We start from the raw sequence: 14,222 nt of genomic DNA, 5'->3' as shown, positions 1-14,222 counted from the left end.
TTTCTGCTTAATTTTGCTTAATGAGTTTTTTTAAAGCAAAGTTTATACATAAGTTTGTACCAGTGTGAATCAGATACATTCACATTACCAGTATGAAGTCAGACAAATCCCATGTGTGAACACACAAGAATCTCAGTTTAGATCTAAGCCATTTATATGACTCAGATATGTGGTCATTTGACTGGGGGGAAGCACTGCTGAATTCATATTTAGATATTTTTTCAGGTATTTGGCTGAAAGTCAGAGGGATTTGTGCCCATATTCTTGCTTGGGTGAATCATGTTAGAAGACAATCATAGCTCTTATTCCTTTTGAACACTGAGGCCAGTGTGTGGTGTTGAGAGATAGGTGCACACAGATGGTTGGTGTTTTCACAATTAAGCTGCAAAATTAACAAAAGCTATGCATCATGTCTATTTTACCCCTTCTTGCTCTAATCATGAACAGCTGATGGGCTGTCAGCTGGCCTCCTGAGCAAATAATTAAGGCTTGTGCTACTTGTTCGTTCAATTTATCACTCCTAAAATGATGAATTGTCTTGAAAGTATGTCAGTTTAGTCATCATTTATGGGGCATGTGAATCATTACAGTACTTCCAAAAATGTAGGTATGTGGGTCATTTCAGGGCAGACCTGCTGGGTCACGATGGCAAAATAATGTGGCCGAATTTTTATTTTTTTAATTTATAAAGATTGAATTAAAATAAAACTGAGTTTCGATGCAAATGCATCACTCTATTGTATTAAACCATAATCATTGTATTAAATTACTGCTTTAAGTCTATCTTTCATACATCACATATGTTGATCACATATTATAATACATAAATGTCCGCACAAGGATAGGTATGTCTGACCCCTATAACATCTGACCGGCCCCCACAAAAAAATCTGCTATTTTACAAATACTACAGCTTTTTTTCTTCTTTAAAAAGAGCCAAAATGTTTTCCTTTAATAAGCATTAATTAGCTGATTAAAAATTATGTTAAAAGGAATGTCCCCACATGAATAGTAAGTGTGTGTGTATGTGTGTGTGTGTGTAAACGAATGTGAATGCTTTGGCAATACTGTATATTAATATGGTCATGCCAATAAAGCTACTTTGAATTGACTTGAATTGAACTGACAGAGAGCGGGACTGAAAGAAAGAGACTAAAGAAAATGAAAAGAAGGAAGAGGCTGAGATAGAGAAAGAGAGGCAGGCGTCCTGAGCGGTAGATGAGAAGGAGGAGGTCGGGACACGAGCGTCAGGGCTGTGGGTCTCTCGCCTCGCCCCCTGGCCACCATGACGGCGTCCTGCCCCCGCAACAGACAGCCAGGCTCACACAGCAGATGGAACTAATGATGCGCAACAAAAGAGATCATTTCACTGTGGTCTTGGGAAAGCCACAAAGACTGCTGGGACATTTGAGTGATAGGGCCAGCCAGTCGCCAGGGGTTAGATACGGCCAGCTTTTCTAGAAGTGTAGCCCTGAATAGAGGCTCCCTGGCCATGCCTCGGCTCTTTCATGTGTCTCACACAATCAGCCCGGCGCTGCTTAAAAAGAGGGGAAAAAAATCAAACGTGGGGACCCGAGACCGTCTTTTTTTGTTTTGTTTTGTTTCATCCTTTTTTATGAAGCATATCAGCAGGGGAATTTTCACGACACACATTGTACGGGTCCTCCCAGGGAATCTACAGTTAGTCAATCATACAGGAATAGCCTAGGAGCTGAAGATGCATTTTTGTTGGGATACTGTAAAGAGATTTAACATAGTATCTGACACACTTTTTATATTCCATGAAATGTAATGTAAATTCTAAACAGTCTTTTTGGAAAACCTGCCAAAGTCAAAGCACTAAAGGAGAAATAAGATAATAAAAGTTCCATAAATTATTACCAGAGGGGGAATTTAGGTTACAACATCAAGGTGTGGCATATTAAGTTCTGAGCATTTAAAGCACACACACACACACACACACACACACTCAATCAAGCAACTAAAAATGAAAAGGGGTCTTTTTAAAACACCAAAGTCAAAGGCAAAGTCTAAACTTTAGCTCTTTACATCAGAGCAACTTAATATTGCCCCACTGACAAACACAGTCCAAAGTTAACGAGAGAGATTTGCAAGCCCTTGGAATCAGGGGAAGAGGATTAGATTTGAAAGGCCTCTCCTGAGCCGCTGTCTTAAGAAAACTCTGCAACTCAGCCTTCTCTTTAAGAGCATAACAAGTACACCTGACTGAAAACGCAGCACATAAGCTCTCGTTGCCATCTGGAAGCACTGCCGCAGGAAAGGAGGTGGAAAAACACATAGGCCTTAGGACACCTGGGGAGGGGATTTAAGCAGGATGTGGAGCATTCAGCTCAATCCTCAGTAGCCACATTGTAGGTATCAGTGGGGAAAGCTTCCAATGCCGCTGACACTGACAGCACAGAGGCGTCTGATAACACTATCAAGCCTTACAATACTCGACCTTACCCTCAAATACTACCTGAGGGTCTTGCCACATTAACAATAATCTCAACAATCTTCATTATATCAACTTAATCTTTCTACACCACACAAAACCCGTGGTTTCTCCAGTTTACGAGTCCCACTCGTATTCCAATATACAGTACATTTGAGTAAGAACTACAAGGTCCTGGGGCAGCTATAATAGAAACTGTGGGAATATAAGACAAAACCAAATAGCTCTGTGTTCCTCTGAACTCTTCTTCCAGTTTATTGATGGGCTGCTTCTACTTGTTTTAAGTATGTTCAAGTAAACCCCATCATGTGCACATTTCTATGCTGGGGATCAGTCAGTCTGTAAAAATGCTCTCTCCTTGGCTAATTTACAGTAAATGCTGTAAATACCCAGGCTTTTATACACTCTCAACATGAAGCACAACTTTCAGTTTAACTCTTTGGAAATGGAATTTGTTCGTGTTTTGGTTGTGTCCATGTTTAGCCTTGAATTTCATTGTCATGTCACACTGCATAGTGGTGGTTAATGATTCATATTAAAAGTGGACACTCAGGGCTTTAGGAATTTGCTGTTCAAAAAAAACCCCACAAATGTTTCTATCTTCAAAGTAAATGGAGATATCAAACCCATTTCTGCTCTCTGAGATGCATCAAGTGCTTGTTTATATGCCTTTGTTTATACTGATTGAAAATGTCCAGTAAATCAATTTCCATTCCACCGGCCAAATGGAACGCACATATACTGGTAAAAAGAGTCAATGCAAAGTGGTCACCCATATAGCTGTGAAAAGGTCTGAAGCTAAAGCTCAGTAATGACGATAATGGGTCAGGGTTGCAGTGGAACTGAAGCTTTTCTCTGGAACATCACTTATAGCAAGGTGGGAATACACAGTAATGGCACACCCAGAGAAAACACACATAAACTCTATAAAGACATGTCACGCAAGCTCAAGAAAAAACCCTGGAGCTGTGAGCTTTAAAGATTTTCATGTCAGACCAAGTAAACAGCGTGGAGGAAATGAAGACGTCTATTATGCCATTTGATTGCTAATTGGTTTTTAATAAAAAAAAGATGTCTGGGTATTGAATAAAGTAGCTAATTCATATAAAAGAGTGCAATTAAACTGTGGTTCATGTGGTCAGCTGTGGCTCCTGTAATATCAGCAAAATGTTATGTCATAGAAGTCCTGTTTAATGTGTTGAAATTCTTTATTAGATGTGTTAAGTGTGTTCCTGATATCTGTTACAACCAAGGTTGCAAGACAAAAACATCTCAGCTGACAAGCTGAATAAAACAGTTTTCCTTTCCTTTCACCAAGGTCCTAGAATGATCTCCTATTGTTAGATATTTTGTCATAAATTAAATATATATATACATACATACATACATATAGATAGATAGATAGATAGATAGATAGATAGATAGATAGATAGATAGATAGATAGATAGATAGATAGATAGATAGATAGATAGATAGATAGATAGATAGATAGATAGATATCAGCATAATTAGCATAATTGTGTAGCATAATTGTGCAAAACAACACACCTGGCAACACTGCTGATGCACTGAACAATAAACATGATCATAATTTGTATCTGGTTTGGGAGGTGTTCAAAATTACTCACAAATCTTGTCGCTGCCAGTTTATCAAAGACGTATTTCTCCACCCTCTAATGCACTTAGATTGCACATTTAGGTTTCTACACAAGTTTTGTACATAACAAAAATAGTTGAGTCCATACCCAGGACTGATTCTGGGCTTGTTTGAATGAGGAGCATGGATTGATCACAATTTTTTGCATGCAGATTTGCTAAATATTAAGCATTATGGTTTATTATTTGCCTTTTGGTACCAACACTCGTGACAGTACTTCTTAAACACAGGGCATGTGCACGAAAACCTGCAAACGGGGAGCTGTTCTGGTTTAAGCAGATTTTTAGCCATGCAGATCTGCACAAGACATTTATTCGATGCTCTGAGATCAACCACTGTACCACAAAGGTGAACTAATTACAGTGCTCCAGCCAAATGAAAGTCTGCTTTTATATATCAATGAGGCTTTCCGTTTCTTCTATTAATAATAATATCTCATTCCTCACCATCACAGAACATGAAACACCTCTAAAAGTGATCGTGTTATTGTGGCACCAAGAGCAGATAGCCTCCACACCTGATGCAGACCATACCACGGTTCGGTGGAAGCAAGCCCTAGACCACCATTTTCAAGAAGATCAGGGATCCAATCTCTGGACCAATCCTGAGCTTGATAATAGTGTTTACACTTTGAAATATGTTGACATTAAATTTAGTTTTACCATCATCTCATCTGCGAAGATAAATATAGTCCAGGATGGCAGTGCAACATACAAGACAAGGCACTATATTTAAAAGATCCAGAGAGTACATTACCATGTAATATCAGTGAGATCAGTAATTCAGTTGGATCGGTAGCTCACAGTGTGATGATGGCTTAATTTGAGAGGAAGGCATACAGGGAGTTCGGGTCACTTCCTGCCAGAGAACGCTGCCAGCATCTCTGCAAGGAGGAGGAGGAGGAGGAGGAGGAGGCTGCTGGGCCGGGGCCCTAACCACGAGCTTGGGGACTCCCATTGCCACTTAGCATGCGCCATGCTTGTTAACCTCAATTTTCTGCCCATTCGCAGGGACAGGCCTACCTTCCTCTAGTTCTTGGCAGACATCTCATCTAGCATGGAGCTTCCTCCTGCCCCCCACCAAGGCCTGACCACCAATGCACAGCACGACAGCAGGATAAGGAGGGGTTTTCAGGCCTAGGAAAATCTCCCCACTTATCCCTAAACCCCAGCTTTCTCTCTCTGACTCTCTTTCGCTCCAGGTGCCTCCATGGCAGCCATTACCCACAGAGACCTACCTTTCCCTATTCACTTAGGAGAGCGATACGAGATGGCTGGAACAGCAGGGAAGCATGGGGACTTTTCCTGCAGCCAGCAGGGGTAGTATTGAGATTAATATCTTGACTTAGGACTCATAAAACACATACAGGTGTCGAAAGATTAAGGAGCGCCACAGCATTATGAATATCAGTCCATAATTATAACTAAATAAGTTGTAGATTTATGAAGAAGTGTGACATACAGAAGGTTATTTTTATACAGGACTAAGAGGTAAACTCTCACTCAGAGGTAAAATGCAGTCACAAATTGCACTCGCTGAACACTGAGCACTCCTGGGCTTTCAGCCCTTAATTAATCCAGGCCTCTGGGTATCATGATGTGACTGGGCTGCTCCTCTGCATGTGTGACTCAATTAAGCTGTGTTGTGAAGCAGAGGTGCAACTTCAGTGTTGCTCAGAGTCTCCGCTATTGTACTGCCGCCAGTCGGCTTTTGTGTTGTGCGAAAACCAAGACGATCATAAACACGCTCATATCTTCATCTGCTTCAGTGGCATTGTATAATGCACGCTCCCCTGCTGATTTATTAAACAGATTATATGCCTGTATTGGAAAATGCTATGATAGAGGAAACTTGCCTCACTCTTAGACGGCGATGTTAAGAAAATCATTTTAAGTGAACGGTAAATAGGGGTTGCATAGAAGAGTTGGTGAATATACTCACAAGCCTTCACAAGACAATAGAGAAAACAGTGAAGCATAGAGACAGACAGATAGATAGACAGACAGACAGATCGACAGATAGATAGATAGATAGATAGATAGATAGATAGATAGATAGATAGATAGATAGATAGACAGACAGACAGACAGACAGACAGATAGATAGATAGATAGATAGATAGATAGATAGATAGATAGATAGATAGATAGACAGCTATATTGACAGACAGAGAGAGAGACAGACAGACAGCTAGACAGACAGCTAGACATACAGACAAAGCGACCGATAGATAGATAGATAGATAGATAGATAGATAGATAGATAGATAGATAGATAGATAGATAGATAGATAGATAGATAGATAGATATATTGACAGACAGAGAGAGAGACAGACAGACAGACAGACAGCTAGACAGACAGACAGCTAGACATACAGACAAAGCGACCGATAGATAGATAGATAGATAGATAGATAGATAGATAGATAGATAGATAGATAGATAGATAGATAGATAGACAGACAGACAGACAGACAGACAGGCAGGCAGCAGTGTAAATGTACTACACTCAACTGCACAAGAATGCACTTGAAATCTATGCTTTGAAAATTTATGGAATTTTAAAGGTGCAATAATTTCATTTTTTTTTCTTCATCAAAGTGGAATAAATCTTAAATAAGATTAAATCTTAAATCAAAATAAATCCACTGTAGTATCAGATCTCATTCAGCAAGTTTAGACTCACACGCCAGCTCCAAGACGCTAATCCAGACTCATTTCTGTACGCAGCTAGGGCTAAAGTTGAGCAGAAAACCATCCCAAATTATACCAGTGTAACTTATAAAGCTTTGAAGCTAGAACTCTCATTTGTACCTTGTGTATGGATGTAACTGAAGTGCAGTTTGATGTGTTCTTTGCTGCGTAAATAAAATAATCGACTAGTTGACTAGTCTTCAGTTTTTTATAATTACAATAATAGTAAATTAGTAGTGCTGCCTCTTCTAATTCCCATACAATTATATAGCAACTAATGGCTCAGAAGCGGATCTGGATTCCGAAAAACCCTTCAAGTAGAGCCATGCACTGCGTAAAACTCACCTTGTTGTGTCCAGCTGGATGGAGCTCTATCTGTCGATCACTTCCTCTTCCTGTCTTCCCGTCTGTCTTCATGCAGAAACACTGCACACACTTACATCTCTGCCTGCTGATCCCTAAAGAAACACCATACATAACAGAGCCGTCACACACGATCTTTTCTATTGGATTCTTTATTATTATTATTATTATTTTGAAGTTCTCAAAGCGAATACCAGCTAGACAAATCAGCATTCGGTTCACGTGACAGCTTTTATATATCATTTTATATTAGTTTTGTCAATGGCTTGTTTTTACACTGGATTTTACGAACAAGCGCTGCTTTCGACGGCACAATAACCGCTTTCATTTCATTGTAAAATCCGCCAAAAGCCCAATTAGATGTTTAGAGAGAAAAATACGACTTTCAATTTACCAAAACAAACCACTCAGTAAGTTAATAAAAAGACATTATCATCCATCTTGTGCTCTTATTAGATTGTGCATTTCTGCATGCAACCCTTTCAAAGGGAAAACAGGGGCTTCTGGCTTTCTAAAAAAAAAAAAAAGAAAAAGCTGTACGAGAGCATTCAGCAGGCTGAGAAGCTTACTGACAAAGACAGTCAGAGTGATAAAAAGGAATTATATAGCCTTTTAGAGACATCTCAGGATAGAAAATCCTTTTTTTTTTCTGAAGCAGGAAGTGTCTGTCTATGTAGACTACCGTTTACAGACATCTTCATCGATGTACTACTGAAACAACGCAGCTCTCATTTTCTCATACAAAGTTCTTCTGAGAGACGACTGAATTAGTCTATCCTCAAGGGAAAACTAATTTGCCATTCATCTCTCCTTTGCCAAGGGCTCTCCAGAAACACAACTGGTCACATTCACATTAGGATGGATGTCAGAGTCTTTTTTTCCCACAATCAGAGAGATCAGTGCGCATCTACATGATCTTGACGCCAAGCCAGATGTGCTAGGAAACACGTTCCGTCTTGTAGAAGATCCGGCATGAGCTATAGGTGTGCTTTGAAACAACTGTCCTAGTTCACTCCCACCAGCGCTGGCGCTGTTAGGACGATATAGTATAAGCTAATTTGCAAATACTTTCTTTAAGTCATCACATCAGGGCTGAAATCAACATAATAAAAAGACCACCTAATGACCGTACATTCCTCTTTTATCCCGGATAAATAACCAAAACCATAATAAATAAAAGAAATTATTATAGCTGCTAATTACAATGCTAATTATATTGCTAATTAGCTCAGCGTGATGTATGCCGCCATAACAGTTCACACAGAAAGGGCAAGAACAAAGTCAAAATGGACGTCTGAGATGCATGAGCACACCGTGTGTTGCGGTTTGTAAAATGACATTAGTGCTGAATGACAATCCTTCCCCGTCGGAAGGACGTAAAGCTTCTCCTTTGAATCTGTTTTCTGATTTAAGATTTTGATTGTTTTTGAAATATAGTCTGCATTTCGCACCGCATCATTACACCGTAACATCCGGAGAGCTTCTAATATCTTCGAAGCAAACTTTAATTATTGTCATAAGCGTGAATCAGTTTGTTTCCTTCGTTAATTAAAGTTCTTTATCACTTCAGCTGTAAAAGCTACACAAGGAAAAATGCAACGTCTAGGAATTTAATCCAAATTATTAACAGTTACAGTCTCTTCTAGGCTTCCAGTCATCTGTGCTTAAACTCCGTATCTGATGCAGGCTTTGTTTCACACGTTCACACTAGCAGTGAGCAACATGACAAAAATATCTTCACGAGCCTCAATTTCCATTACACGTGATACGGATTACAAAAGACAGTGCCCTCCATTAATATTGGCACCCTTGGTAAATATAAGAGAAGAAGGCTGTGAAAAAGGCTGTCTTTATTGTTGTTATTCTTCTGTTCACAAAAATACTCACAGATATATAAATATTTATATAGGATATTAATAATTATTATTAATATTATTATTATTAAATATATATATATATATATATATATATATATATATATATATATATATATATATGTATGTATATATATATATATCTGTGAGTATTTTTGTGATATATATATATATATATATATATATGTATCTATATATATATTGTATATATATATATATATATATATATATATATATATATATACATACATACATACACATATAATTTATAAATATATAAATAATATATGTTTGGCAAAATTATTGGCACCCCTTTGAATTCATATGAGTAAAATATATTTGATATATATTCTTATTCATACTTATTTATTATATTTATTTTTGTACACCTGGGTGAGAAGGAACATTCTTAACTGTTCAAGCATGACTTCCTGTTTCACAGGGGTATAAATATGAGGTATAAACTAGACCAAATTCCCTTAGTCATATATCATATTCATCATGTGTTACTTTTACTAAGAAACTTTCCAGAAAAACAGCAGTGTTGCGTTCAATGAAATGTGAAAATGAAGTCGGATGATACTTTTAGTGTCTAGCAAAATATTATATTTAACACTAAAGAGAAGGGGAAAAAAATGAAACATGCTGTAAAAACACCAGGTCAAAACTGTCAGATTTTCCTATTCTTATGGGGACAATTGGCCTCCAGTGAGATATAAAAACAGGCGCACACACACACACACACACACACACACACACGGAGCATTGTGCATAGAGGATAAACAAGTGTCATTGTTGTCTTTGATCAAACGAAGCCACTTTATTTGCCTACACACTGCATTGCAGTGGTTCTGACGACCTACAGGAAAAAAAATAAAACAGAACCCTAACGTCTTCTATAGAGAATGCTGCCAAGTTCACCTGAATCAAACGGATCCAGTAAAAGCAAAATGGAAAGAAGAATAAAAAAAGCACGCCAGACACAAGAAGAATGGCATATTCATTGCATGTTTAGTTACTGTCTGGTCGGACATGAAAAAAAAAAAAAAAGATTATATAGGAGCAAGGGTTGATGTGTTGCAACATGAAATGTTTTTTGCCACATTTTCTTAAGCATGATCTCACAAACTGCAAATAAGCACACACCCAAAAATCTTAAAGAAATGGCTTGCTCTGAAACATAATGAGATAATTTTTAAATGCAGAAAAAACCCCAAACAATAACACATGCAAGTTGCATTAAAAGGCACTATCAACACGAGCCGGTGGCTCGGCTTATAAAAACACTCACTGTTCACTGTTTGCTTTCAAACATAGAAAATGTCCATCATTCATAAACACACAAGCCCTTTTTATGACACAGTAAACATTTCAACAGGTTTTAACACACACAATACTACTGGCACAACGCAACCGTTAATAATCCCTTCTAATTTCAGTTATTTTTATCGTGGATGTTTCAGATTCAGTTCCTGATAATAAAAACAGTAGAAATGTTCTTTCAGCAAAAGTTTAACGTGTCGATCAGACGACTCGAGCCGAGCTAGAAAACCACCTAGTTTTGTGGCTGACGTGTTATTTGCCTGAAAAACAATGTCATATCAGCTAATTGGAGGGTGTATGTTTGCAGTGGCTTGCATTTAGATCCGTGTTCAGTGGTTACATCAGGAACCTTATCTGAACCTCCTGAACCTCCTTATCTGTACCTTACTTGAACCTCCTGTCTATAATGTTCTACTGAAATGATCGTATTCTTTAGATCAATAGCATAAGCCACATCTTATACAAAACTAATACGGATATGCTTTAAAAAAAAACAAAATAACATTAAATCTTCCATAACATAATACTGACAATCATTTTACAGGCGATAGATGAGACGGACAGGCAGTTATAGAGACAGACAGATAAATGGATAAACAGATAGATGGACAGAGAGAGGGACTAATGGATGGACATACAGATAGATGAAGGGACTAACTGACATATGGACAGACCAGACAGGATAAAGACAGGAAGACAGACACAGATTGATGGTCAGACAGACATACAGATGGAGACAGATAGATAGACAGACAGAAAGATGTGTTAACAGGTTGATGGATGGACACTCAGACATACGGATAGGCAGACAGATGGACAAAATAATAGATAAACAGCCAGCTTAGACATATGGGCAAATGAACACACAACTTGTCACAAGGATGGACAGGCAGACAGACAGATAGATCATCAGGCAGATGATACAGATGGACGGGTGGACAGTCAGACGGATAAATGGACAGAGAGATTAGACAGATGGACAGACAGACAGACTAATTGACAGATGAACAGACAGATAGATTTGTTTCACCCCTAAATGCATCTACATTCAGACAATCAAATGCTTTAACATAACTTGCTGGATGTTTAATGAGTTAAAGTTGAATGGAGTGATGAACTCAATCACACCAACCAGTTACTGATGAATTCATGATAATGAACAATTTTGCAATTTGATATTTTTTTAAGTGTATTTTTTTTTAATGATTTTCATGAACTGTGTATAGTTGCCAGCAGAATAATGTGATACACAGGCAAAAGCAAAGCCATGACACAGCGCCAAGTCATGTCAAGGAAATTGCACTTTAAGTTGACTATAGAGCCAGAAGTTCCAGTTAAGTTCCAGCGCACCCAGCCAATTAGCAGACTTTGATGTTTTTATTAACTCTCCCTCTCCCTCTCTCTCTTTCGCTCTCTCTAGCTCTCATTTCTTGTTTTTCTACCCATACTCCGCCCCACCTGTGGCAAATAAAACTTGTTTTGTCACAAATGCTGGGTTCTTTATCTCTAGATTTCCTGTAACTGCCCTCAGCATCACCCAGATATATTACAGATCATCGGGTTTGCTAACACCAGAACCAGGGGCACGTCACACCACTGAGATCTTTTTCTTAACAGTTTAGAGATTACAGTCATTTCGTGTCGGTGTTAAACGCGACTAATTCCAACTAATGGTGGATCTGAGGGACGAATGATCAAGCTTCAATCTCCCTCTTCCCAGATGTAATGTGAGCTTTCATTCTTTTTATCTATTAATGATTTCAAAGGCCTCCAACCAGTATTGCTTTTATTCACTGAAATAAAACCCAGCTGCTCCCTTTGTAGTGTGTGTGTGTGTTTTTGTGTGTGTGTGTGTGTGTGTGTGTGCGTGTGTGTGTGTGTTCTGGATGCACTTCTGGCACTGGGATGGGACAGAATGATGGCTGAAGGGGCAATTTATTTGAGTCATGTTTGTGTGTGTGTGTGTGTGTGTGTGAGTGTGTAGGAAATAGACATATATTTTACATTGAATTGTAGATTTATTCATGAGTAGCTTTCATTCATTTTTCCTAAACTTGAGCTGAGAACAGATAAGAAAAAAAAATAAAACTTAAAGATCAAGAAGCGGAAGAATGTGTGATCTCAGTGACTTGTTGATTATGCATGCAAAGTCGGTTCGGGTTATTTCTGTACACCCATGATACATGATTCCATCATGTACACCCATGATTTACAGTATATAAACCCTCACTGCCCACAAATTTCATTTTAAAGCATACTGTCCATTAAGGAAATGTTTGATAATACGATTTTCCTTTCTTTCTTTCTTTCTTTCTTTTTTTTTAATCAAGCCTTTCATGTGGATGACTTGACATCTGAGTGGTCGGTCGGTCTCTCAGCCTGGTCCGCGATATTGCTGCTGCTATAACAGAACAGAAAACAGGCCAGACTCTGCTATACACACACCTCCCACACGCTCCGAAAAAGAAGCTTTAAAGCAGGCCATGACTTCCTAAACATATGGCTCGATGATGAAGGTCAGCCAATAATCTGTAAAATCTCAGTCGAGGTCGTATTTTAATAAAACGTGCAAATATTGTGTAAAACAGAGGCGGTTTAGGAACAGCTGGTCCAATTATTATGAAAAAAATATATGAGTCAGTGTTCTGTCTGCCTCTGCTTAAGAAGATGATTTCAGTAAAACAAAGGCAGGTTTTTACTCCAGCAGGATAACGCATGAGTAAACTCAGTTTCCTAAAAGATTAAAATTTAGATTTGAGGCACAAAATCCTGAATGTAATGCAGAATAAACACACCACGTTTATAATATGGGGTTAATTTTAGACAGAAAGTCAACAAAATGGAGTCATCTGCTTTATACTGGACTTCAGATGGCGTGGAGCTGTTCTTACTGGTTTCAAGCTGGAATTGTTCTTACTCTCATTTTGCTTGTTCTCAAGTTAATTTCTAGAGCAGGACATAAAATAATCAATTAACTGCCAGTGAATGGTAACCATTTTAATCTTGAAAAGGAGTAAAACCGTCTAGAAATAGTTACAGTAATCAGACTTTTTATTTAATTTGGATTAGATTAGATTAAACTTCGTCATTGCACATGGGTACAAGTCAATGAAATGCAGTCAGCATCTAAGCATCTAACCAAAAGTGCAAAACTAGTATAATATAAACGTGTGCAGATAAACATAATTATATATATATATATATATATATATATATATATATATATATATATGATCTCTGTCGCTGTCTCTCACAGACAAATAGCATGAGGTGGCACGAGTCTTTTTCTCCAACGCTTCTGTTCTGAACCTGTTGATCTGACCATGTCACCTGTCCAGCATCACAGCAGCAGCATTATAAAGTACCTTTAAAGTGAGTGTGTAAGCTCACCCCCCCCTCCACTCGCCTCAACCCTTCCACAATGTCGATTATACCGGACCTACCCGGCCCGACCGGCTGCCACCGCAACTACTGTAAATCCTGCGTCTCGCTCCTGCCCCGGCTCGGGTAATTAATAAAAGCCCCATTACATGCCTGGTGCCCGTTGTTTGCTATTTCAACACCCCATTTGTGCCACGATTACAGTCATTATCAGTCACCGCCATTAATTCAGCCACCAATGCCAGAACTGCATACTAATAAATTGGGCTCTAAAAATTTTTTTTTTCACCTTTCAAGGAGTTGGGAGCATTGGAGCCAGGCCAGGAAGTGCCACTCCTGATTAGGGGGTTTCTCCTGCCTCTGAAAGAAGCTCTTTGAGTAGAGACTGCTGCATCTTTGGAGATAGTTTAAAATCCCCCCCCCCTTTGATTATTCTCTTCCTCACCAAAATGAGTCTTTATTAGGCTTAAATCC

The 14,222-nt window shown here is 38.6% G+C and overlaps 1 long non-coding RNA gene across 1 annotated transcript in view; it reads right to left on the bottom strand.

The window, feature by feature from the left end:
- Positions 1 to 14,222, bottom strand: part of LOC131365724 (uncharacterized) — an 86,358-nt gene that overhangs the window by 37,554 nt on the left and 34,582 nt on the right. The window contains exon 3 of the long non-coding RNA XR_009206738.1: positions 7,153 to 7,265. This is a non-coding gene — a long non-coding RNA (uncharacterized LOC131365724). The remainder of the gene's footprint in view (positions 1 to 7,152; positions 7,266 to 14,222) is intronic.

The sequence above is a fragment of the Hemibagrus wyckioides genome, linkage group LG15, assembly GCF_019097595.1.
Source record: "Hemibagrus wyckioides isolate EC202008001 linkage group LG15, SWU_Hwy_1.0, whole genome shotgun sequence".
Lineage (NCBI taxonomy): Eukaryota > Metazoa > Chordata > Actinopteri > Siluriformes > Bagridae > Hemibagrus > Hemibagrus wyckioides.
The sequence above is the reverse complement of the archived record's forward strand: the minus strand, read 5'-3'. Positions and strand labels throughout refer to the sequence as shown.